The sequence below is a fragment of the Globicephala melas genome, chromosome 3 (assembly GCF_963455315.2).
Source record: "Globicephala melas chromosome 3, mGloMel1.2, whole genome shotgun sequence".
Classification (NCBI taxonomy): Eukaryota; Metazoa; Chordata; class Mammalia; order Artiodactyla; family Delphinidae; genus Globicephala; species Globicephala melas.
In genome coordinates this window covers 152,165,991-152,190,219 of record NC_083316.1, presented here as the reverse complement: position 1 = coordinate 152,190,219, position 24,229 = coordinate 152,165,991, and the positions used below count along the sequence as shown (strand labels likewise).

The following is a 24,229-nucleotide window of genomic DNA, read 5'->3' as shown; positions in this document are numbered from 1 at the left end:
TAAAAAAAAAAAATTCTCTCCAGATATTCAACAACATGAAAATTTAGAGTTGTGCTAAATTAAGTTAAATGATGGAAGTTTATTAAATAACTAGGTCGTTTCCAAATAAAATAAGATACTGAAACATTAATTACTGAACACTGGCTTCCTTTTACAGAGAAACAAAAGGTTTAGAACTATTAATAAATGTTTGGGGGCTTCCCTGGTGGCGCGGTGGTTGAGAGTCTGCCTGCCGATGCAGGGGACGCGGGTTCGTGCCCCAGTCCAGGAAGATCCCACATGCCGCGGAGCGGCTGGGCCCATGAGCCGTGGCCGCTGAGCCTGCGCGTCCGGAGCCTGTGCTCCGCAATGGGAGAGGCCACAACAGTGAGAGGCCCGCATACCGAAAAAAAATAATAAATAAATAAATGTTTGATGGGCTTCCCTGGTGACCCAGTGGTTAAGAATCTGCTTGCCAATGCAGGGGACATGGGTACGAGCCCTGGTCCGGGAAGATCCCACATGCCGTAGAGCAACTAAGCCTGTGCACCACAACCACAGAGCCCACGTGCCTAGAGCCCATGCTCTGCAACAAGAGAAGCCACCGCAATGAGAAGCCCGTGCATTGCAATGAAGAGTAGCCCCCACTCATCGCAACTAGAGAAAGCCCACGCACAGCAACAAAGACCCAACGCAGCCAAAAATAAATAAATAAATTTATTTTTTTAAAAAACTCTCAGCAAACTAGAATAGAGAGGAAATTTCTCATCTTGATAAAGACGATCTACAAAAAAACCTACAGCTAACATCATACCTAGTGGTGAGAAACTCGAAGATTTCCTGTTAAGATCAGAAATGAGGCAAGGATGTCCCCTCTCACCGCTGTTTTTCAACATCATACTGAAAGCCTAGCTAATATGATAAGACAAGAAAAGGAAATAAAAATATTCAGATTGAGAAGGAAGAAATAAAACTTTCTGTGATCAAACAGTTTTGGGTTTTTTTTTAGAACAATAAACACCTTTATTACATGAGCTAAGATAGGAGGGAAGAGGATTTATTTGCCTTTCCGGGCCTTGATTTTCCTCAGATAGAACTCCAGCTCCTTTCCCTCTAAAACATAACCATCTGCTCTGCCACACTGTCCTGGTCTTGAAGCAATGCATGCAAGAAACTTGCCCTGCTGGAACTGCTCCTCTAGAAGACTGCTGATTTGGGCATTCTTTTTCCTTTCATCATATTTCTTCTGAATTTCTTTTTTGAACGTTTTTTGTTTAAAATCACTTCCTCTTCAGGAGTCAGCCTGGCCCCCTTCTTGCGGCCCAGGGGCAGTGTATAGTGAGACTCGTACCACTGTTGGTACGTGTGCTGTCAATGAGCACGATGCAGTTCTTCACCAGGGTCTTAGTGTGGACCAGTTCATTGCTGGATGCATTATAGACAACATCAATGATCCTTGTCTTGCGTGTACAACACTCTGAGCCCCAGCAGAAGTTCCCAACGTCCAGCCTCAAGGCCCAGTACTTCTTGTCACCTCCTCACACACAGACTGTGTGTATGCGGCGGGGGCCACTCCTGGTGTTGGCAACAGGGTGTCCCAGCTCATACTTCCACTTCTTGTGGTAGGGCTTTCTCTTGCCCCCAGTCTTGCAGCGCTTGTGCCAGTTGTCCTGAGAAATGCCTCTGTGTGGAAGTGGGGTCAGGAGCCTGAGCCAGGGAGCCCGGGGCCAGCCCACCAGCCCAGCACCCTGCCTCACGCTCAGCTCTCCAAGGTTGGCTCCCCCATGATCAAACAAACTTTGATCATCTATGTAGAAAATCTGAAAGAATCAACAACAACAACAACAAAAAACTCCTGGAACTAATAAGTGATCCTGGTTGCAAGATACAAGTTTGCAGGACACAAGATGGATATTCAAAAGTCAACTGTTTTCTTACAATGAAAAAGTGGAATTTGAAATTAAAAATATAATATCATCGTGGAATCTAAAATATGGCACAAATAAACTTATCTATGAAATAGAAACAGATTCACAGACATAGAGAATAGACTCGTGGTTGCCAAGGGGAGAGGGGTGTGGGGGAGGGAGGGAGTGGAAGTTCCAGGTTAGCAGCTACAAACTAGTATTTATAGAATGGATAAACAACAACGTCTTACTTTATAGCACAGGGCACTATATTCAATATCCTGTGATAAACCATAATGAAAAAGAATATAAAAAAGAATGTATTTATATGTATAACTGAATCACTTTGCCATACAGCAGAAATTAACACAACATTGTAAATCAACTATAGTTCGATAAAAAGAAAAGAAAAAATCTAGTATCATTTACATTAGCACTCCCAAAAATGAAATAGGTATGAATCTAACAAAATATGTACGAGATTTATATGAGAAAAATCTACAAAACTCTGATGAAAGAAATCAAAGAAGAACTAAATAAATGGAAAGATATTCCATATTCATGGGTAGGAAGACACAATACTGTCACAATGTCAGTTCTTCCAAACTGGATTGTGATTCAACACAATCCCAATAAAAATCCCAACAAATTAATTTATGGACTTTAATAAACTGATTCTAAAGTTTCTATGGAAGGGTAAAAGACCCTGTTTGCACCTTGATTTGTCTGCTGAAAATGTGAACTAGTAAAAATGAAGTAACTGGAAGAAAAATAGCCAACACAATATTGAAGGAAGAGAATAAAGTTAGAGGATTGACACTACCCAACTTCAAGATTTACTACAAAGCTACAGTCATCAAGACAGTGTGGTATTGGTGGAAGAATAGACAAATAGAGTAACAGAAGAGAGTAGAAAGCCCAGAAATAGACCCACATAAATGTAGTCAACTGATCTTTGACAAAGGAGCAAAGACAATACAATGGAGAAAAGAGTCTTTTCAACAAATGGTGCTGGAACAGCTGGACATCATATGCAAAATAAATGAATCTAGGGACTTCCTTGGTGGTGCAGTGGTTAAGAATCCACCTGCCAGTGCAGGGTACACAGGTTCGATACCTGGTCCAGGAAGATCCCACATGCTGTGGAGCAACTAAGCCCGTGCGCCACAACTACTGAGTCTGTGCTCTAGACCCCGTGAGCCACAACTACTGAGCCCATGCGCCACAACAACTGAAGCCCATGCACCTAGGACCCATGCTCCACAACAAGAGAAGCCACCACAATGAGAAGCCCATGCACTGCAACAAAGAGTAACCCCCGCTTGCTGCAACTAGAGAAAGTCTGCACACAGCAACGAAGACCCAACGCAACCAAAAGTAAAATTAAATTTTAAAAAAATGAATCTAGACACAGACTTTACACCCTCCACAAAAATTTACTCAAAATGGGGGGGGCTTCCCTGGTGGTGCAGTGGTTGAGAGTCCGCCTGCCGATGCAGGGGGCACGGGTTCGTGCCCTGGTCTGGGAAGATCCCACATGCCGTGGAACGGCTGGGCCCATGAGCCATGGCCGCTGAACCTGAGCGTCCGGAGCCTGTGCTCCACAATGGGAGAGGCCACAACAGTGAGAGGCCCGCGTACTGCAAAAAAAAAAAAAAAAAAAAAAAAATTTACTCAAAATGGATCGCAGACCTAAATGTAAAACAACAAAGCTATAAAACTCCTAGAGGGTAACACAGGAGACAAACTAGATGACCTTGGATATGGCAATGACTTATAAGAAACAACACTAAAGTCATGATCCATGAAATAAATAATAGATAATAATTTCATTTTAATTAATATTAAAAACCTCTGCTCTGCAAAAGACACTGTCAGAATGGAAAGACAGGCCACAGACAGGGAGAGAATATTTGCAAAAGACATATTGATAAAGGATTGTTATCCAAAATATACAAAGAATTCTTAAAAGTCAACAACAGAAAACTAACAATCCAACTTAAAAATGGGCCAAAGACCTGAATAGACAATTTGCCAAAGAAGATATACAGATGGTAAACACACATATGAAAAGATGTTCCACATCATGTCATAGGGAAATGCAAATTAAAGCAACAATGAGATACCACTACACACCTATTAGATTGGCCAAAATCCAGAACACTGACAACACCAAATGCTGGTGAGGATGTAGAGCAACAGGAGTTCTCATTCATTGGTGGTGAAAATTCAAAATGATGCTGTCACTTTGGAAGACTGGCAGCTTCTTACGAAACTAAACATACTCTTAGCATATAATTCAGCAATCATGCTCTTTAATATTTACACAAATGAGTTGAAAATTTATGTCCACACAAAAACATGCACATGAATGTTTATAGCAGACTTATTCATAATTACCAAAACTTGGAAGCAATCAAGATGTCCTTCAGTAGGTGAATGAATAAAAAAAACTGCGGTATATCTAAACTATGCAATATTATTCAGCACTAAAAAAAAGAACTATCAAGCCGTGAAAAGACATGGAGGATCCTTAAAAGTATATTACTAAGAGACTTCCCTGGTGGTCCAGTGGGTAAGACTCCGCGCTCCCAATGCAGAGGGCCTGGGTTCAATCCCTGGTTGGGGAACTAGATCCCATGTGCATGCCGCAACGAAGATCCTGCATGCCGCAACTAAGACCCAGAGCAACCAAAATAAATAAATAAAATTTTTTTTCTAAAAGTGTATTACTAAGTGAAAGAAGCCAATCTTAAAAGGCTGCATACTGTATTATTCTTTAGGGGAGGAAAACTTTTCCTTTCTTCCCTTCTAGGTTTCGTGGCTGGTTTAATAATTAGACGTAAGACATTAACAGGAGAAAAATTTAATTTGTACATATGAGTGCTTGAAGGAATGTGAGACTCAGAGAAGTTACCAAAGCAGGCTGCTTCTTAACCTTTTAGACAAAGAAACAATTACTTGTGAAGATTTGACAAAACAAGGGGGTTTGGACTTGGGGTAGCAAATTAATGAAAAGAAACAAAATTTGTTTATAGAGCCTTCTCAGCCTTGAATTCCCTATCCCTGACAATAAGGATGATTTCTTGGGGTGGCCTAATCTGCTCTCCAATTCCAACTATATGACATTCTAAAAAAGGCAAAACTATGGAAACAGTAAAAAGATTAGTGGCTACAGGGGTTAGGAGGGGAGGGTAGGAGGGATGAATAGGCTGAGCATAGAGGATATTCAGGGCAGTGAAATTATTCTGTATGATAATATAATGATAGGTACATGTCATTCTACATTTATCAAAACCCATACAATGTACAACACCAAGAATGAACACTAATGAAACTATAGACTTTGGGTGATAATTATGTAAGATTCATCGATTGTCACAAATGTACCACTTTGGTGCAGAATGTTGAAAGTGGATGAGGCTGCTCTGTGTGGGGACAGAGGGTTTACAGGAACTCAGTGCATTTTCTGCTCAATTTTGGTGTGAACCTAAAACTCCTCTAAAAAATAAAGTCTGTTTAAAAGGAAAAAAACCCATAATGAGACATCATCTCACACCCACTGGAATGGCTACAATCAAAACAAAACAGAAAACAAGGGTTGACAAGGATGTGGAGAAATTAGAACTCTTGTGCATTGTTGGTGGGAATGTAAAACAGCACAACACTATGGAAAATGGTATGGCAGCTCCTCAAAAACTAAAAATAGAATTACCATATTGATTTGGCAATCCTACTGCTGTATATTAAAAATAATTGAAAGCAGAATCTCAAAGAGATATTTGCATACCCATGTTCAAAATAGCAGCATTATTCACTATAGCCAAGGGGTGGAAGCAACACAAGTGTTCATTGAATGGATGGATAAATAAAATACAATGTATACATACCATGGAATATTATTCAGCCTTAAAAAAGGAAGGAAATCATATCACATGCTACAACATGGGTGAAGCTTAAAGACATTGGGCTAAGTGAAATAAGCCAGTCGCAAAAAGACAAATACTGTGTGATGCCACTTGTGTGAGATATCTAGAGTAGTCAAATTCATAGGCGCAGAAAGTAGAATGGTAGTTGCCAGGGGCTGGTGGGGAGGAGAAAATGGGGAGTTACTGTTTAATGGGTATAGCGCTTCAGTTTTGCAAGATGAAAAATTCTAGAGATCAGTTGCACAGCAATGTGAATACACTGTACTTCACACTACTAAACAGTACACTTAAAAATCATCAAGAGGGACTTCCCTGGTGGTCCAGTGGTAAAGAATCTGCCTTACAATGCAGGGGACGCAGCTTCGATCCCTGGTCAGGGAACTAAGATCCCACATGCCGCTGGGCAGCGAAGCCCACGTGCCACGACTACTGAGCTTGTGCGCCTCAACTAGAAAGCCTGCGGGCCACAAACTACAGAGTCCACATGCCCTGGAGCCTGCGTGCCACAACTAGGGGAGAGAAAACCCACACGCCACAACTAAAGAGAAGCCCGCGCACCAAAACGAAATGCCCATGAGCTGCAACTAAGTCCTGACGCAGCCAAAACTAATAAATTAAATAAATAAATCTTTTTTAAAAAAAAAATCATTAAGATGGGGAATTCCCTGGCAGTCCCATGGTTAGGACTCCACGCTTTCACTGCTGAAGGCGTGGGTTCAATTCCTGGTGGGGGAACTAAGATCTCACAGCTGCACGGCATGGCCAAAAAAATAAAAAATAAAATAAAATGATATATTTAAAAAAATCATTAAGATGGTAAATTTTATGTTTTTTTATCATGACTAAAAACTAAATAAAGTAAAATTTTAATAACGTAAATTAACGAAGCTAATTATTTTTTAGTGGATCAAAGACCTAAATATAAGAGCTAAAACCATAAAACTCTTAGAACAAAACAGTGGGGAAAAGCTTCACAACTTTGGATTTGGCAATGATTTCTTGATGTGACACCAAAAGCACAGTCAACAAAGGAAAAACTATATAAATAGAACTACTTGAAAATTAAAAATTTTTTTTTCATCAATAGACAAAATCAACAGAGTAAAGAGGCAAGTCATGGAATGGGAGAAAATATTTTAAAATTATATATATCTGATAATGGATTAACATCCAGAATATATAAGGAACTCCTACAAATCAATGACAAAAAAACAAACAACCTGATTTTTAAATATACAAAGAACTTGAATATACATTTCTCCAAAGAAGATATACAAATGGCCAATAAGCGGAGAAATTGGAACTATTGTGCTTTGCTGGTGGGAATGTATGCAACTGCTGTGGAAAATGGTATGGCAGTTCTTCAAAAAATTAAATGTAGAATTACCGTTATGACCCAACAATTCTGCTTCTGGGTATATACACAAAAGAAATGAAAGCAGGGACTTGAGCAGATATTTGTACACCAATGTTCATAGCAGCATTACTCACAATAGCCAAAAGGTGGAAAAAACCCAAATGTCCATCAGTGGATGAATGAATATACAAACTGTAGCATATACATACAATGGAATATTATTCAGCCTCAAAAACAAGAAAATTCTGACATTCACTGCAACATGGATGAACCTTGAGGACATTATGCTCAGTGAAATAAGCCAGACACAAAAGGACAAATATTGTATAATTCCACTTACATGAGGTACCTAGAATAGCCAAATTCATAGAGACAGAAGGTAGGACAATGATTCCCAGGGGCTGGGGGAAGGGGAGAATGATGGGTTAGTGTTTAATGGGTACAGAGTTTCAGTTTGGGATGAAGAAAAGTTCTGGAGATGGATGGTGGTGATGATTGCACAACAATGTGAATGTACTAAGTACCACGAAACTGTACACTTAAAAATGGTTACAGTGGTAAAATTTTATGTTATGTATATTTTACCACAATAAAAAAAGACATCCAACATTATAATTTCATTTAGTGACATAAAACTATATACATATCTTTCATTTTAAACAGGTTATGGAAACAGTGGTAACTTACGTACCTCATAAAATGAATCAGGAAATTTAGAAAGTTTAAATCATGAGAAATTTAACCCTGGTCATGTACAAACCAGAATATTGTGTTGACATTATTTTTATATGGTAAACTACTTTTCCAAGACTCTCAACCATGCCCAAAGCTCTTTTATCTTGGAATTAAAGCTTCTTCTTGTCTTTTAACAAAGGCTATTATGCACATAGACTTTCGAGTGTCTACACACATAAAAAACACAGTTGAATAATTTTGTTTTAGACAACTTTTACTATTTATTTGGACTAGATAGTTCTAGAGTGTGCACATAACAACCGAATGTCTTGTTTTGTTTTCCATTTTAATGGTAATCTTTAAGTTTACTGAGAGCATAAGAGAGAGGAACAGAAAAAGTGAGAAGCAGCTGGCTTTAGACCAATCTGAAATTGTTATTTTAAAAGACTACTTATGTTTCCTCTGCAAGGGAAGGGAAGAACTTTAGAAACAGAAAAACAGAAGAAACCACATTACAGCTGGTTTAGAGAGTAACTTGGGCCTTTGACAAATTTCTCAAGCCTTACAATTAGAAAGCCCACATTTACTAATCCCCGAGGTATGGAAATGGAGGCATGGAGTTCATCCTACATTAAATAAAATGATCTCTCTTTTCAACAAACAAGACAATCTCTTCATGAGAGTTTGTTTTTTGCTTGAAGGTGTCTCTTAAATGAACAATCTTTTCAATGTCAAAAGCCCCCCAAAGTGGGCTTCCCTGGTGGCGCAGTGGTTGAGAGTCTGCCTGCCGATGCAGGCGGCACAGGTTTGTGCCCCGGTCCGGGAAGATCCCACATGCCGCGGAGCGGCTGGGCCCGTGAGCCATGGCAGCTGAGCCTGCGCGTCCGGAGCCTGTGCTCCGCAACGGGAGAGGCCACAACAGTGAGAGGCCCGCGTACCGCAATAAATAAATAAATAAAATTAAAAATTTTTTAAAAGCCCCCCAAAGTGGCTACTGCAATTCCAAATTGTCACTGGTGAAATTGGAGCAGTCAGAAAACTAAGTACAAGTTGGTGGTGTTGTGGTTAGAAAGCATGCAGCAGGTAAGTGTTCGACCAGGAAGAAGCCCTTTTTTAAAAGAGCCCATGGAACCGAATGGTCCATAAGGATGGTTCATGTGTAACTTTATTTCTCTGAAGCTTGGCCAAAGGCCAATCAATCAGCACCCATCAGAGCCAGATACAACCTCCTAATTCTAGGCAAACTAAGCTAAACAAAATAGTTCTCAGGGATACAAGGACAAGATCAAGGAGGAAATCTTTACAAGGTTTTGAAATGATGACCCAAGACAAAGAATGTCCAACTAGAGAATGAACTTATCAGGGTTATGCCCATCTCTCCCATAGAATTTTCATTCTCAAGAAGCAGCAAATGCTGGAGAGGATGTGGAGAAAAGGAAACCCTTGTGCATTGTTGGTGGGAATGTAAGTTGGTGTACCCACTACAGAAAACATCATGGAGGTTCCTCAGAAAATTAAAAATAGAATTACCATATGATCCAGCAATCCCACTTCTAGGTATTCATCCGAAGCAAACAAGATCACTATCTTAAAAAGATATCTGCACCCCCCCATGTTTATTGCAGCATTATTTACAGTAAATCCAGGACATGGTAACAAACACACACACACACACACACACACACACACACACACAGAGGAGCATTTTTCAGCCATAAAAAAGAAGGAGATCCTGCCAATAGTGACAACATGGGTGGACCTAGGGGACATTATGCTAAGTGAAATAAGTCAGAGAAGACAAATACCATATTATCTCATTTACATGTGGATTCTAAACAAACAAACAAACTCGTAAATACAGAGAACAGATTCGTGGATGTTTATTAAATTTATCCTGGTGTGTGATGATCATTTCTCAATATATACATATTTCAAATCATTATGTTGTACACCTAAAACTAATACAATGTTGGGACTTCCCTGGTGGCACAGTGGATAAGACTCCACGCTCCCAGTGCAGGGAGCCCGGGTTCAATCTCTGGTCAGGGAACTAGATCCCACATGCATGCCGCAACTAAGAGCTCACATGCCACAACTAAGGAGCCCACATGCTAAAACTAAGGAGCCAGCAAGCCACAACTAAGGAGCCCGCCTGCCGCAACTAAGACCTGGTGCAACCAAATAAATAAATATTAAAAAAAAACAAATACGATGTTATATGTCAATTACATCTCAATTAAAAAAACAGTTTTCATCTTATAAAAAAACGCTCAAGACACTGGGCAGGCAGATAGACCATAGAACAAGTGTTAGAAGGCTAGAAACAAGTAACCAAAACAACCTCAAGAGGCCTTATTCCTGGAAAAAAAAAAAAAAGAAACTCAGTGCTGAGGGATTTCAACAAAACATCAGATCTCAGTTCAGCATGAGCTTGTCTCCTGACCATGGACACCTCAAATAGGTAGAGACTGGGAGGAGTATCAGATGCACACAGTATTACTGATTCAAGGGTCCTGGTCCAAGGTTGGGAGGGCTTCTGCTGAATCTTGGTGAACCTCCAATTCTGTCAACATCCTCCAGCCAAAGACCAGCAAGAGCTCACCCGCAACTGAACAAGTGGGGTTTGTTTTTCATTTCAGCAAAGTTGGATGCACATCACAGGGGAACCCTGAGGCAACTCAGCAAGAGGGTGTTGGAAAGAATTTGTTATGGGATTAGGGCTCCTGTAGGCATTTTGGAGGAGGGCTCAAGGCAGTGGGTTTTCCTCTGGATTGGATGCTGTCAAGAAGTGGGGGTAATTTTACGACCAGAGGATGTATAATAAATCCAATCTGTAAGGCAGGAGGAATGAATGAAGGCTAAAGGTGTGATTGGTAAAGAAGCAGCCCTCGTACGTGCCAGGACCAGAGGATGCCTGGTCATTCTGGGAGGTTGGGACAATGGTCAAGTTTTTGTCTGTGGTCAGACCTGATTACTGAGTGGAATCCTGTTTCTTGATCCATCACAGTCACATAGTGACCTCATCTGATGTTGAGGTCCTATGAAATTGGTCATGTTCAACAGAACACCAAGGCCTACTTGTGAGTGCCAGGCCAGCCCTAGATGTCAGGGGCGGTTTTCCTCTTTCTTGTAGTCTGATTTAGTAATATCATATGTAAATAAATGTCTAGTTATTACTATGACTAGTTAGTAAATTAACTGATACATGAATTTGAATAAACCCAAAATCTCTGTTGTACGATTCCACTTATAGCAGTCAAATTCATAGAGACAGAAAGTAGAATGGTGGTTCCCAATGGCTAGGGGGAGAGGGAAGAGGGAGGTTATTGTTTAGTGAGTACAGAGTTTCAGTTTTGCAAGATGAACAGAGTTCTGGAGATGGATAATGGTGATGGTTGCACAACACTATGAACGTACTTTATGCCACTGAACTGTACACTTTAAAGTGGTCTAAATGGTAAATTGTGTTATTTATATTTTGCCACAATTTTAAATATAAAATAAATAAAAACATCTACAAAAGGTTTGAGGCAACTACTAGATCATACCACTGATGAAATATTTTATCTTCTTGATTCATTTTTTAGTAAAAAAATAACAATTTAAAACAACTATCAATTGTAATGATATGGGTCAAACTTAATAAAATACTTCATATATGAACGAAAATCTAACAAGATTATTACACCTCACAGTTTGCATTTTTTCCTCTCTCACTGTTTTACATGTTAAACAGAAATAAATGTGGTCACATGTAGAATGACAGAAATGAAGTAACTCAAATTCTATTTCTCTGTCTTTAAAATCATTAGGTTATTGGGACTTTCCTGGTGGCGCAGTGGTTAAGAATCCGCCTGCCAATGCAGGGGACACGGGTTGGAGCTCTGGGCTGGGAAGATCCCACATGCCGTGGAGCAACTAAGCCCGTGCGCTACAACTACTGAGACTGCGCCCTACAGCCCGCGAGGCACAACTACTGATCCCATGCACAAGCTCTGTGAAGGGGTATTTTGTATGCGGAAATCTTCAGCCCTGGAGGACCAGGCTAGAAGTACAAGACATCTCTACCACAAGGTGACCTCCAAGAAAGGACTTTTGGAGGGAGGTCATCACCCATGTAACTAACTGCGAAGGTTTACCTGCAGAGGAGAAAATAGCCAGGTTAGTTTCCTCTCATCTCCCCAAGTGATGTCCCTCTTCTGGGATAGGAAATGAGGGTAGGCTTTGGAATAGAGGAAAGGAAGTCTCCTCCCAAATTTAAGGCTACCAGTGTGGTCCAGCCCAACATCAGAGAGTCTCTGGAGGCTCTAAAGCAGCAGAACTGCTTCTTTCTTCGAGAAGATGGCCAGAGTGAGCCAGAACCTGAACCTTCCATCACTTTCTCTCTCCTGGAGCCACTGATGGTGGCAGAAGTGGTAACTGGCAGACCGATGGGAGCAGAACCCCAGCTTCCTAAGGACACTCCAGCTGCACCAGAACAGGGTACCCCACCCCTGCTGGACCTCTGGCTACAGAGTGGGGCTTGGCAGCAACAGTAGCCAGAGAAAATGGGGTGCTTCTGGAGATGCCCCAAGCTTTCTGGGGTCCTATCCAATAAACATCTGCACGCCAAACTTGCCAGGGCAACTGAGTTGCAGACCTACCACAGGAAGGAGGACATCCTTGGGAATGTGAGTAGGGCCCCAAGCCAATTAATAGGAATATTAAAAGACATGTAACTTTTTTTTTTTTTGATGAGGGGGAATCCAAGCTGTTCCTGTCAGCATGATATCATCCATGCAGTAGACCAACATGATGTCCTGTAGGTCAAGGTTGCTGTGCACTGACTTGCCTAGAGCCAGAGAACCCCAACCCCTAAGGTTTATTCACTCATCATTGGCCACAGGCCTTCAAGGCTCACTCACTGCAGTGTTCCTCTTTCTCCTAGCTCTGAAAATGCCCCTTCCTTCTTTTCTAGCTGAACAATGTATCTAAATTTTGTGTAATATTTTATGCTGAGAGTGGGGGGACCTCTCCTCCTCCCCCACGTCTTGGCAACACAAGTATGTCTGAGACAGCATCCCTGTGGTAGTCAGCATCCCAGACAGTCCCTAATGATTTTTCTTTACAGGTATCCATGGTCCTATGTGGTCCCCTCTCACACTGAATGGTGTTGACCTATGTAACCAATAGGATGCTGCAGAAATGACAACATGTGGCTTCTAAGGCTGAGTCATAAAGGCATTATGCTTCCACCTTGCTCTCTTGATTCTCTCACTTGAGGGAAGCCAGCCACCAGTGCACAAGGACACTCCAGTCCCCCTGTGGAGAGGCCCTTGTGGTGAGGAACTGAGGCCTCCTGCCAATAGCCATGTGAGTGAGCCACCTTGGGAAGAGATCCTCCAGTCCCACCAAGCCTTCAGATGATGCAGCCTTGAGTAACATCTTGACTTTGTGAGAGACCCTGAGCCAGAACCACCCACCTAAGCTGCTCCCAAATTCCTGACCCCCAGAAACTAAGGAATATATGTCTATTTTTGTTTTAAGCTACTAAGTTTTGGTATAATTTGTTGCTAAAACAGTCCACCTCCCCAGTTTACTACTCTTCAAGAAGCCACCTCCTCACCTTCGTCCAGAACGCCCCCATCCCCATAATGGCATTCTGGATGTGAGCAGTGCAAGATCCCCACTGCCCACAGACTTGGGTCCCTGGGTGTGGGCTCCAAGCCCATTGGAGTTCACGTCCTTTGCAGACTACTAGAGCTCTCATCTCCTGGCCCCACTTAAAACCAAGAGATATCAGTGGGACTGGGAAGTGGGGGAGTGGGGTGTCACCAGCAGACTCCCCATCCATACTCTGCCATGACTATATATTCTCAGGGTATACGTGAGACCCTTCTTAATTTCCAGTGATATAGAAGAATTTTTCCTATTACTTCTGTTTGACTATTTTGGGGAAAACTGGAAAAGGGTGTAAGTCTAAGGACAGATCTGGAATGCTATTTTGGAATGGGAAATTACTAAAACCCTGGGTTACAACATTATAACACTTACTAGAAAAGTCACTCTAAGGTGGCAGGGGGCCAAAGGGGACAAAACTGGAGTCAGAGTGCCCTGTGATGGAGCTAATATTGGCCAATGAGCAGTGATGATCTCATTGTTATGATGCCCTCATAGTTATTGTCATGATAAATCATTGTATTAGGTGAATTCTGACAGCATGGGCTCCATTAGATATCAGAGTGATCTGAGATGCTCTGGCCTTTAACTCTCTCTTGGCCAGGGCCTTGTTTGGGAGCTCTTGTTTATGAACACCCTACTGTATGTGCCAGGCACTGTGCTGAAAAGTGGCAGAATATGCCATCCCAAATATGCCACTTTGGCATAAGAATTATTGAGCTAAAGGCTCTTGAAGAAATAGCAGGTATGTGAAGGGTACTCTGACCTCCGCTTTTCTTCCTGAAAACAGGAGACAAAATTTGTGAAAGATGCTCTCTCTGTACCAGAAGGAAAGATTCTTATCACCAGAGATGGGAAGTCGAGACCAAGAGAAATCTGCACAAACAGACCTTATTAAAATAATTCATCTTTAGTCTCCCCATTTTTTCTTTTTTGGCCACGCCACACGGCATGCAGGATCTTAGTTTCCCAACCAGGGATCAAACCCTTGCCCCCTGCAGTGGAAGTGTGGAGTCTTAACCACTTGACCGCCAGGGAAGTCCCTCTCCATGTATTTTAGTTACTTTTCCACAACTGTCTCTCTTTGTCCAGCCTACTATATAAACACTTAGGCCTGGCCACTTCTCTGGATCTTTGTTTTTCCTGTGGGGGCTCCCATGTAAAGATCTATATGATTTTCTTCTTTTAATCTGTCCCATGTCAATTTAATTCTTGGAACCAGCCAGAGATTCTAAGAGGACAGAGGTTAAGTTTTGCCTCCCTACTGTGCCAAGGTCTCCATTTATGTCTCACAGTCCCATGAGATACTGCTTTCATCCCCATTCTCTAGATGGTGAGACTGAGACCCAAAGCAATCGAGGACATTCCTAAGGTCACATAGCCATAAAGTGGTAGAGCTTAGATGGACACCTGAGTCTATCTGAACCCCCAGCTTTTCTACCACAATGTACATAGGAATGAGTCACAGATGGCTTCCAAGAAGAAGAGACACTGGCCTGGCCCAGCCCTTGAATAATCAGAACACGTTTATTAAACCCTGGAGGGGTAAGGGAGAGAATGCAGTGTTGAGCGCATCAAGGTTGTATGATAGGGCTGAAACCCAGGGTTCAAGGGAGAGAGTGGTGGGGAGCGAGGCTGCTGCACACAAAGGCCAGCTCTTGAAGGGCCCTAAGTACCAGGCCTTAACCTGGAACTTATCCTGTGTGTCTGGGGGGCCTCCTGGTTGTCCAAAGTGGGGGGTGACATGGTCAGATTTGGTGTTTGAAGACTATCTGGGGACAGCATGGAGGCTAGATTGGGACAGCAGTTCTCAACATCAGTGTGCATCAGAATCATTCTGGGCTCCCTGTAAAAAACATCTGGAACCACACTCAAAAGTCTGATTCAGGGACTTCCCTCATGGCACAGTGGTTGAGAATCCGCCTGCCAATGCAGGGGACACGGGCTCGATCCCTGCTCCAGGAAGATGCCACATGCTGCGGAGCAACTAAGCTCGTGCGCCACAACTACTGACCTGTGCTCTAGAGCCCGTGAGTCACAACTACAGAGCCCGCGTGACACAACTACTGAAGCCCACCCGCCTAGAGCCCGTGCTCTGCAACAAGAGAAGCCACCGCAATGAGAAGCCGGCACACCACAAGGAAGAGTAGCCCCCGCTCGCTGCAACTAGAGAAAGCCTGTGCGCAGCAATGAAGATCCGACACAGCCAAAAATAAATAAATAAAATAAAATAAAATAAAAAAATCTGATTCAGCAGGGCTGGAGAGGGGCCCAGGGTCTGCATTTTAACAAGTTTTCCGAGGGATTCTGATGCAGGTGGTCACATGAAGAAACACTAGTAATCCAGAGGGAGAAAAGCAAGGAAACTAAGAACAAGGTTGTTGCCAGAGACAAATGATAAGTCCTTGAACCTCAACTGTGGCAAGGAAAATGGAAACAGCCTAACTACTATGGCAGGATAATATCTTTATAATGTTACCACTTTTTTTCCCCTAGTAATTCACTCCAACCCCGTTTCCAACAGCTAGTCCATTCTGTGCTCATTGCTCCTCATGGGTGGAATGTGACAAGGCAGAAAATAAGAGTCTTTTCAGTGTGATACGTTGGACTTGTTTCAAACAACACAGGAGTTGGGATGGGGGGGAGAAGGTAAAATTTATAGATAAATCAAGATTGGCCATGAGTTGATTATTGTGGAAGCTGGGTGATGACTGTAAGGGGACTCATTATAGAATTCTGTCTACATTTGTCTATGTTTTAAATTTTTATTTTAAAAAGATTTTTCTCTTTTTTTTTGCGGTACGCGGGCCTCTCACTGTTGTGGCCTCTCCCATTGCGGAGCACAGGCTCCGGATGCGCAGGCTCAGCAGCCATGGCTCACGGGCCCAGCCGCTCCACAGCATGTGGGATCCTCCCGGACCGGGGCACGAACCCATGTCCCCTGCATCGGCAGGCGGACTCTCAACCACTGCGCCACCAGGGAAGCCCTAAAAAGATTTTTTTTAAGTATTTCTGGATTCAGTTTCAACAAGGACTCAGGGCAAAGGAGAGAAGTGTCAGCCACAGCTGAAAAGTTTTTTTTTTAATTAATTAATTTATTTATATTTGACTGCATTGGGTCTTCGTTTCTGTGCGCAGGCTTTTCTCTAGTTGCGGTGAGCGGGAAATACTCTTCGTTGTGGTGCGTGGGTTTCTCATGGCGGTGGCTTCTCTTGTTGCGGAGCATGGGCTCTAGGCACACGGGCTTCAGTAGTTGTGGCACACGGGCTCAGTAGTTGTGGCTCGCGGGCTCTAGAGCTCAGGCTCAGTAGTTGTGGCGCATGGGCTTAGTTGCTCCGCAGCATGTGGAATCTTCCTGGACCAGGGATCGAACCCGTGTCCCCTGCATTGGCAGGAGGATTCTTAACCACTGCACCACCAGGGAAGTCCCTGAAAAGTTTTAAGAAACTTCATGAGGGAGAGGGGAGGGGAGGGGAGGGGAGGGGAGGGGAGGGGAGGGGAGGGGAGGAGAGGAAGAACTGGCCCAGGGTGAAGAGGTTCCACTGACAGGAAACTTCTGCTCTTAGGAGAGAGAACTCATCTGAGTAGTGTACTTGTGTACTTGGGAAGAACATGGTACATGCTCTGCTCAGTTCTGCCCTTCTTCCTCTTAGGATCTGCCACATCCACCACCCCTCCAGGGGCTCTGGAAGGGAGGTCCACCCATTCTAACACTGCCATGACTGGGGGCTGGGGGTTCAGTTGCCCACATTGAGCAAATGCTCTGCCCTGGTCTTTGTCAGTAATATGGTAATATTCAGCCTCCACCTGCCTCTCCTTTGCTTCATTTTCCAGTATGTAGAGAACTCTAGTCAAGAAGACAGTGCCATTGGGACTTCCCTGGTGGTGCAGTGGTTAAGACTCCACACTCCCAATGCAGAGGGCCCGGGTTCCATCCCTGGTCAGAGAGCTAGATCCCACATGCATGCCACAACTAAGGAGCCTGTCTGCTGCAATTAAGGAGCCCATGTGCCACAACTAAGGGGCCTGCAAGTCACAACTAAGGAGCCGGAGAGCCGCAACTAAGGAGCCCGCCTGCCACAACTAAGGCCCGGTGCAACCAAATAAATAAATAAATACATATTTTAAAAAAAAGAAGAAGACAGTGTTATCTACTGGGGCTTCCTCCAGATACTCCAAAAGGAGGACTTCAGGGGTCTGGAGAAATGGAAGTGTTACCGAGTCCAAGCTCACTCTGCTCGCCGCATGACAGAAGACAGGCCAATAAATCGGGAGACAAGGTGTTGAGGCAAGGAGTACAACTTTATTCGGAAAGCCGGCAGACTGAGAAGATGGCCAACTAAATTCTCCAAAAAACCATCTTATCGGGGTTTGGATGCCCATTTCTTTTATAGAAGGAGGTAGGGGTGCGGGGGTGGGGTGGGGCTGGGGGAGGAGATGAGGAAGTAAAGTAAAAACTATACGTTTTGTAAATATCCCCTGGAATGGCCAGCCTCTGGGAGGGGATGTGTTAATTTCTTCTTACTTGCAGCCATCCACAGGTGGACAGGGTGAGGATGCTTCCCTGAACAAAGGCACTTTAGTTTAGCATTCAGGCAGAGGGGCAGGGTTCCCCGAGGCATTATTAGGCCATTACGTATAGACAGTATCCTTTTAGTGAACAAAAGCAGTGGAAAGCAAAGGTTAAAGTAAAAGAAACAGATCCAACATGTAGTCAGATTTGGTTCTCCCCTGTCACAGAAGTAAAGAAGAGGAGGATGGAGGGAAGCGATGAAAGCACAGAGAGAGGCCGGAGGAAAAGCAAAGAATCCAAGAATAGAGGGGAAGGTTGCCTGGGGAAACAGCAAAACCGGGCATGGAGATGGCTCTGGGGCACATCTAGGCAAAAAGAACCTTAGGTAACCTCACCAAGATTCTCATGAGGCAGGAAGAGAGCTGGGGTCTCTAGTAGACATGTGAGTGAGAACAGCCAGTTCTCAGCAGCAGCCACTGGGGACAAATGACATCTCCATGAATGCCTGTGTGGATGGATGACCTTGAGAACTAGATACACCTGTACACACACACACTCACTGTCACTGTCTCTCTCTCACACACACATACACACACACTCACAGTTGAGTACTAGATAAGACTCCAGGGCCTTAAACACAACCCCAGGGAAAGGGTAAAACCCTCAGTTAGCTGTGTGAGGCCCATGGTGCCCAACCTCACCTGTGCAGATGGGACACTATGCTGATCTGGTAATGTGGTTTGCATCACCCTTATAGTTTCCCCTTCCCTCCTCACCACTCAAGCAGTTAGTTCTGTAACTGTTGCCTTGCAGTAGGAGTAAGGTAGATCACAGAGTGGAAGGTAGGAGAACTTGCAAACCATCCTGGATGCTGTGTTTCAAAAGCCCAAGCTCTTACAGACTTGACAGTCAAGGCCAGTGGCCTTCAAACTTTTGCTTCATGCCCCCAAAAAACAGTTTCAAAAACTACACACCCTCTCATTCAGGACCAGCTACATAAACTGGAGTGCCTGGTACAAAATGAGAATGTGAGCCCCTTGTTCAAACATTACTAAGAATTACAAAGGACTTCCCTGGCGGTCCAGTGGTTAAGACTCTGCGCTTCCACTGCAGGGGGCACAGGGTCGATCCTCCATGCTGCACAGCATGGCCAAAAAAAAAAAGAGAGAGAGAATTTCAAGAAGGTGATGGCAGAAAGTTAAGCCAAGCTCAGAGCCCTTCCGAATAAGGGACCCTGAGTGGCTGTGCAGGTTGTACATCCATGAAGCTGGCCCTGCTCTCACACATTTTAAGGTTAGCATATTAAAAAAATATATAAATGTAAGCAGTGGCAAAAGATGTGATTTTAGTACCTTGCATACATGCTTTAAAAATATTTTCTTCCAGTTCTCAGAGCAGTATAATAAGTTAATTAAATGTATGAGAAAGGTCTGTCATGACTATTCATCAATATTGAATGGATAAACAAACTGTGGTACTTCCATACAATGGAATACCACTCGGTACTAAGAAGGAATGAGCTATGGATACACACTACGAAATGGATAAATTGCAAAGTAATTACGCTGAGGGAAAGAAGTCAGGCAAAACAGAGTGCATACTGTATGAAAATATAGAACATTCATAGAGACAGAAAGCAGATCAGTGTTTGCCTGGGGAGAGGGGAAGGAGTGGGAAGGAAAGATTACAGTCAGGTGGAGCCATGTGGCTGAAATCTCCCCAACAGAATGTGAGTGAAAGTGATGTATAGTCATTACTAGGTATTGCTCATAAAAACAGCCCAGGCAACCCTCGCTCTATCTTTACCATCCTCTCGTTGAATGGAGAGAACCTGGATGAGGGCAGAGCCACAAGACAGAGAGGGAGTGGACCCCTGAATGACTGCATGAAGCAAAGTCCCCTTCATCCAGCATTGAATTGTGACATGAACAAGAACTAAACTTTTATGGTTTTAACCCCCTGACATGTCGGGGTCAGTTGTTACAGCAGTTAGCCAACCCTGACTAATACAGAGCCCAATGTAATCTCCCTGCCATGAGATAGCTGGCTGTTTCCCTCAAAGTAAGGCTCCACCTGGGGGCTCAGGCTGGTTCCCTGAGGCTTGCAAATTGGGTTCAGCACAAAGAGTAGGCCAGCCGTGGGAGGGAGCAGTCCGTAATACTGGGCCAGTTTTCTCATAAACCCACGGAGCAAGTCCTGAGATGGCTAGGGAAGGAGACTGCCTGATAGCCACAGAAGGAGTCAAGCTGCTCACCAGGCTCTTAAGAAGTTCTTCTGTAGTGAAACCCTTTGGTGAATGTTCATCTGGCACACTAATAACTCTATGCTCTGAAGCCATTCTGGGCAGTCTATCCACATTTATCTTCCTCAAAACTTCTTGTCACTAAGCCTTCAGTCTGGTTCCTTCCAAGTCCCTGACCAACAGACTAAACCATTATCCAACGGCTAGGAATCAGTGCATCTTTACTTTGGGGCCTCTGGGCACACTTCCCTTTTCCAGGTCCCTCAGGCCTTCTCGGAGGAAGACTGGAAGACCCCAACAATCCATTTCCGGCTGGAGCCAACATAATGTGCAAAGCCGTTTATAAACAGGGCTTTAGATTATTCTTCCTTAGTCAACCCATCACAAACAACTCTCCAGGAGACCATGAACATCAGTAGGAGAGGAATGTAAACAACTTGCTCAGGCAACCTACTTGTGCTTTTATGGCCTGCTGGACCGAGGCCATATATGTCACTTCTTCTTCATGATGGAGTACTGCTGGCTACCCCTAATTCTATGACTAGGTAGATCAGATAACATGGTAGCTCAGGTCACGTGGTCACCTGCTATGCCATGGTCAGGCATCCAATTTCCACATACCCGGGAAGCAAGCCAGGAGATGTTTCTCAGAAGGAAAACAACTGCTGAACAAGGTCATAACTTTGCTCCAAAAGCCAATGCCTGAATATAAGGGCCAAAGGCAGAACTACCTACTTTGCAGCCTGATCCAGTAAGAAAACCTTCTCTCCTTGTATGGTCCCCCTTAAAGTTGATAGCTTTCAAGTGACCCAGTAATAGGTAAAAATAATATACCTAAATATGGTATATTTTATAACCAAGTAAAGAAGCCCACCAAGTACAGTACTGCTTTCTTAGTGGTCAGGAGTGTGATGTTCAGCAGCTTGTCCTTTATTTGGTGCAGAATATCAAAACACACCCCAGAACCCTAGATAGTTCACTGAGTAGATAGGCCACTATATATTCGTGGGATTTATTATCTGCTCTCTGGCACACACATCATGCTTACCAAATCATCTAGGGTATCTGCTACTTCCTGTTCTCAAGGTCCTTCAGGATATTGTCATCAGCATCACAGTAGATTAGCCTGATATCCACTGAAATGGTGATTTGGTCAAAAATTCCAATAAACTGAGTATGTCCAGAGAGTGACATACCCCTGAAGCAAGACAGTAAAGGTCTACTGCTGCCCCTGCCAGAGGAACACAAACTTTTTCTGAGGTTTGGTATAGAATAAATAGCATTGACTAGGGTCTTCCCTGGTGGTCCAGTGGTTAAGACTCCATGCTCCCAATGCAGGGTGCCCAGGTTCAATCCCTTGTCAGGGAACTAGATCCCACATGCTGCAACAAAGATCCCACGTGCTGCAGCTAAGACCTGGCATAGCCAAATAAACAAATAAATATATTTTTTTAAAAAAGCATTGATCAGGGCTTCCCTGGTGGAGCAGTGGTTGAGAGTCCGCCTGCTGATGCAGGGGACACGGGTTCGTGCCCCGGTCCGGGAAGATGCCACATGCCGCGGAGCGGCTGGGCCTGTGAGCCATGGCTGCTGAGCCTGCGCGTCCGAAGCCTATGCTCTGCAACGGGAGAGGCCACAACAGTGAGAGGCCCACGTGCCGTAAAAAAAAAAAAAAAAAAAGCATTGATCAGACCTATAATTGTGGGCCAACAATTGCACTGGCCTACCAGAATGAGTTTATCATAATGCTCGGTCATGATTTAAGACCATCCATCTTCTCTGGTTTTGTTTTTTGGGGTTTTTTTACTATTGCTTTTATAAATTTATTTATTTTATTTATTTATTTTTGGCTGCATTGGGTCTTCGTTGCAGCACGCAGGCTTTCTCTAGTTGCGGCGAGCACGGGCTACTCTTTGTTGCGGTGCACGGGCTTCTCATTGCAGTGTCTTCTCTTGCTGCGAAGCACGGGCTCTAGGCGCAAGGGCTTCAGTAGTTGTTGCACGCGGGCACAGTAGTTGTGGCTTGTGGGCACTAGAACACAGGCTCAGTAGTTGTGGTGCATGGGCTTAGTTGCTACACAGCATGTGGGATCTTCCCGGACCAGGGCTCAAACCTGTGTCCCCTGCATTGGCAGGTGGATTCTTAACCACTGTGCCACCAGGGAAGCCCTATCTTCTCTGTTGATGTATGAATGGATAAAGAAAATGTGATATAGACAGATAGATAGATGGATAGATAGATAGATCTTCTCTGTTGATGTATGAATGGATAAAGAAAATGTGATATAGATGGATAGATATCTGTATATGTGTATATGTATATAAAGGAATATATAAATATCTACAATATATATAGGAATATATATGAGGAATATACAAAAAGTATATATATATAAAATATAAATGAATATTATTCAGCTTTAAAAAAGAAGGAAATCCTGCCATTTGCAACAACATGGATGAAACTAGAGGACATTTTAAGTGAAACAAGCCAGTCGCAAAAAGATAAATATTGCATGATCTCACTTATATGTGGAATATTAAAAAAAAAAGGTAAACTCATAATAACAGAGAGTAGAATAGTGGCTACCAGAGGCTGGGGTGTAGGGAAAAGGGGGAGGTTTTCTTAAGTAGAATGGTGGTTGCAAAGGGCTGAAGGGACAGGAGAATGGGGAGTTATTATTTAATGAGTACAGAGTTTCAGTTTTACAAGAAGAAAAGTGTTCTGGAGATAGATGGTGGTGATGGTTGCACAACAATATGAATGTACTTAATACCAATGAACTGTACACTTAGAAATGGTTAAGACAATAAGTTTTATGTTACTTAAATTTTACCACAAAGAAAATAAATGAATGGGAAAAAATACCATCTATCCTCTGTTCTGGACAAACTGAAGAGGTAATGTTGATATAGTGGGAATCACCCTGAATCTTTCAAATCTTTGATGGCGGTGCTAATCCCTGTAATGAGATGAAGTATTATTTTTTCATTTGGCAGTTAGGGAGAGCTCCAGGGCCTTCCATTTAGCCCTTCCTCTCAAAATAGTCCTTGCTCCCTTGGGTTGGGCCAATGTCAGAATTCTGCCCTTGTTGATGGATCAACAGCAACTCTACATATAACCACCATATGGTTTCAGGACACCACTGGCCCTGGCATGACACAAGTTGCACTCAAAACTATTTTTAAAAATTTGTACTATACGCATGTCATATATTCAAAAAAGAAAGGGAGGGAAAATATCCCAGTTTTAACAATGAAATACATAATCATTACTTTTTTTAAATGTTCCTTTGTGTACCACTCAAAATCCTCTCGCACACATACCACTTTTTTGGAAACACTGACCTAGTACATGCCCCAGTCATCTCATCTTTATCACACTTGTAATTGTGTATTTAAGTGTCCACTCTCCCCACCAGACTGAGACGGTGAGTCTCGCTGTCCCAAGCACCAAACGCTAGACTCCCCGTGTACCATACACTGAAAATACGAATCTAGACAATCCCTTTGTCCCTTTCAGCTCAGGCTGTCCACGAGCCCATGAGTTCTGGCTGGCTGATGTTGAGCAACCATTTCGCCTTTTGCAGCCTCGGTTTTCTCCGCTGCAAAATGGGAACTACTGTACCTGCCACTCAGTGTAGGTACAAGGAGTCAGGTCATGGCTGTGAAAGTAGCGTAGCACTACAGAAATTACGAATTCACGCATCCATTTAACAGTTATTAAGCGCCAAGGGCCGTGCAGCACGATTACTACAGCGCACACCCTCCCCTCGCGCAGGTCTCATCCCTTGGATCCTGGGATGGGGAGGGCGTTTCCTCACCAGGTTCACTCTTCCGCGGAACTCCGGGTGGTGACCTTACTCAAAATGGCGCAGGCAGCCTCGGGGGCTAGTGCGGCGGCGCGGACTCCGCGTGCCCTCTGACCTGCTGGCAGCGACAGAGGGGGAGCCGGGCGCCGCCATATTGG

At 43.5% G+C, this 24,229-nt stretch overlaps 1 pseudogene; it reads right to left on the bottom strand.

Annotated features, from left to right (window-relative positions):
- Positions 1 to 983: 983 nt before the first annotated feature.
- LOC115847245 (small ribosomal subunit protein eS8-like) lies at positions 984 to 24,224 on the bottom strand (annotated as a pseudogene).
- Between the last annotated feature and the right edge of the window lie 5 nt (positions 24,225 to 24,229).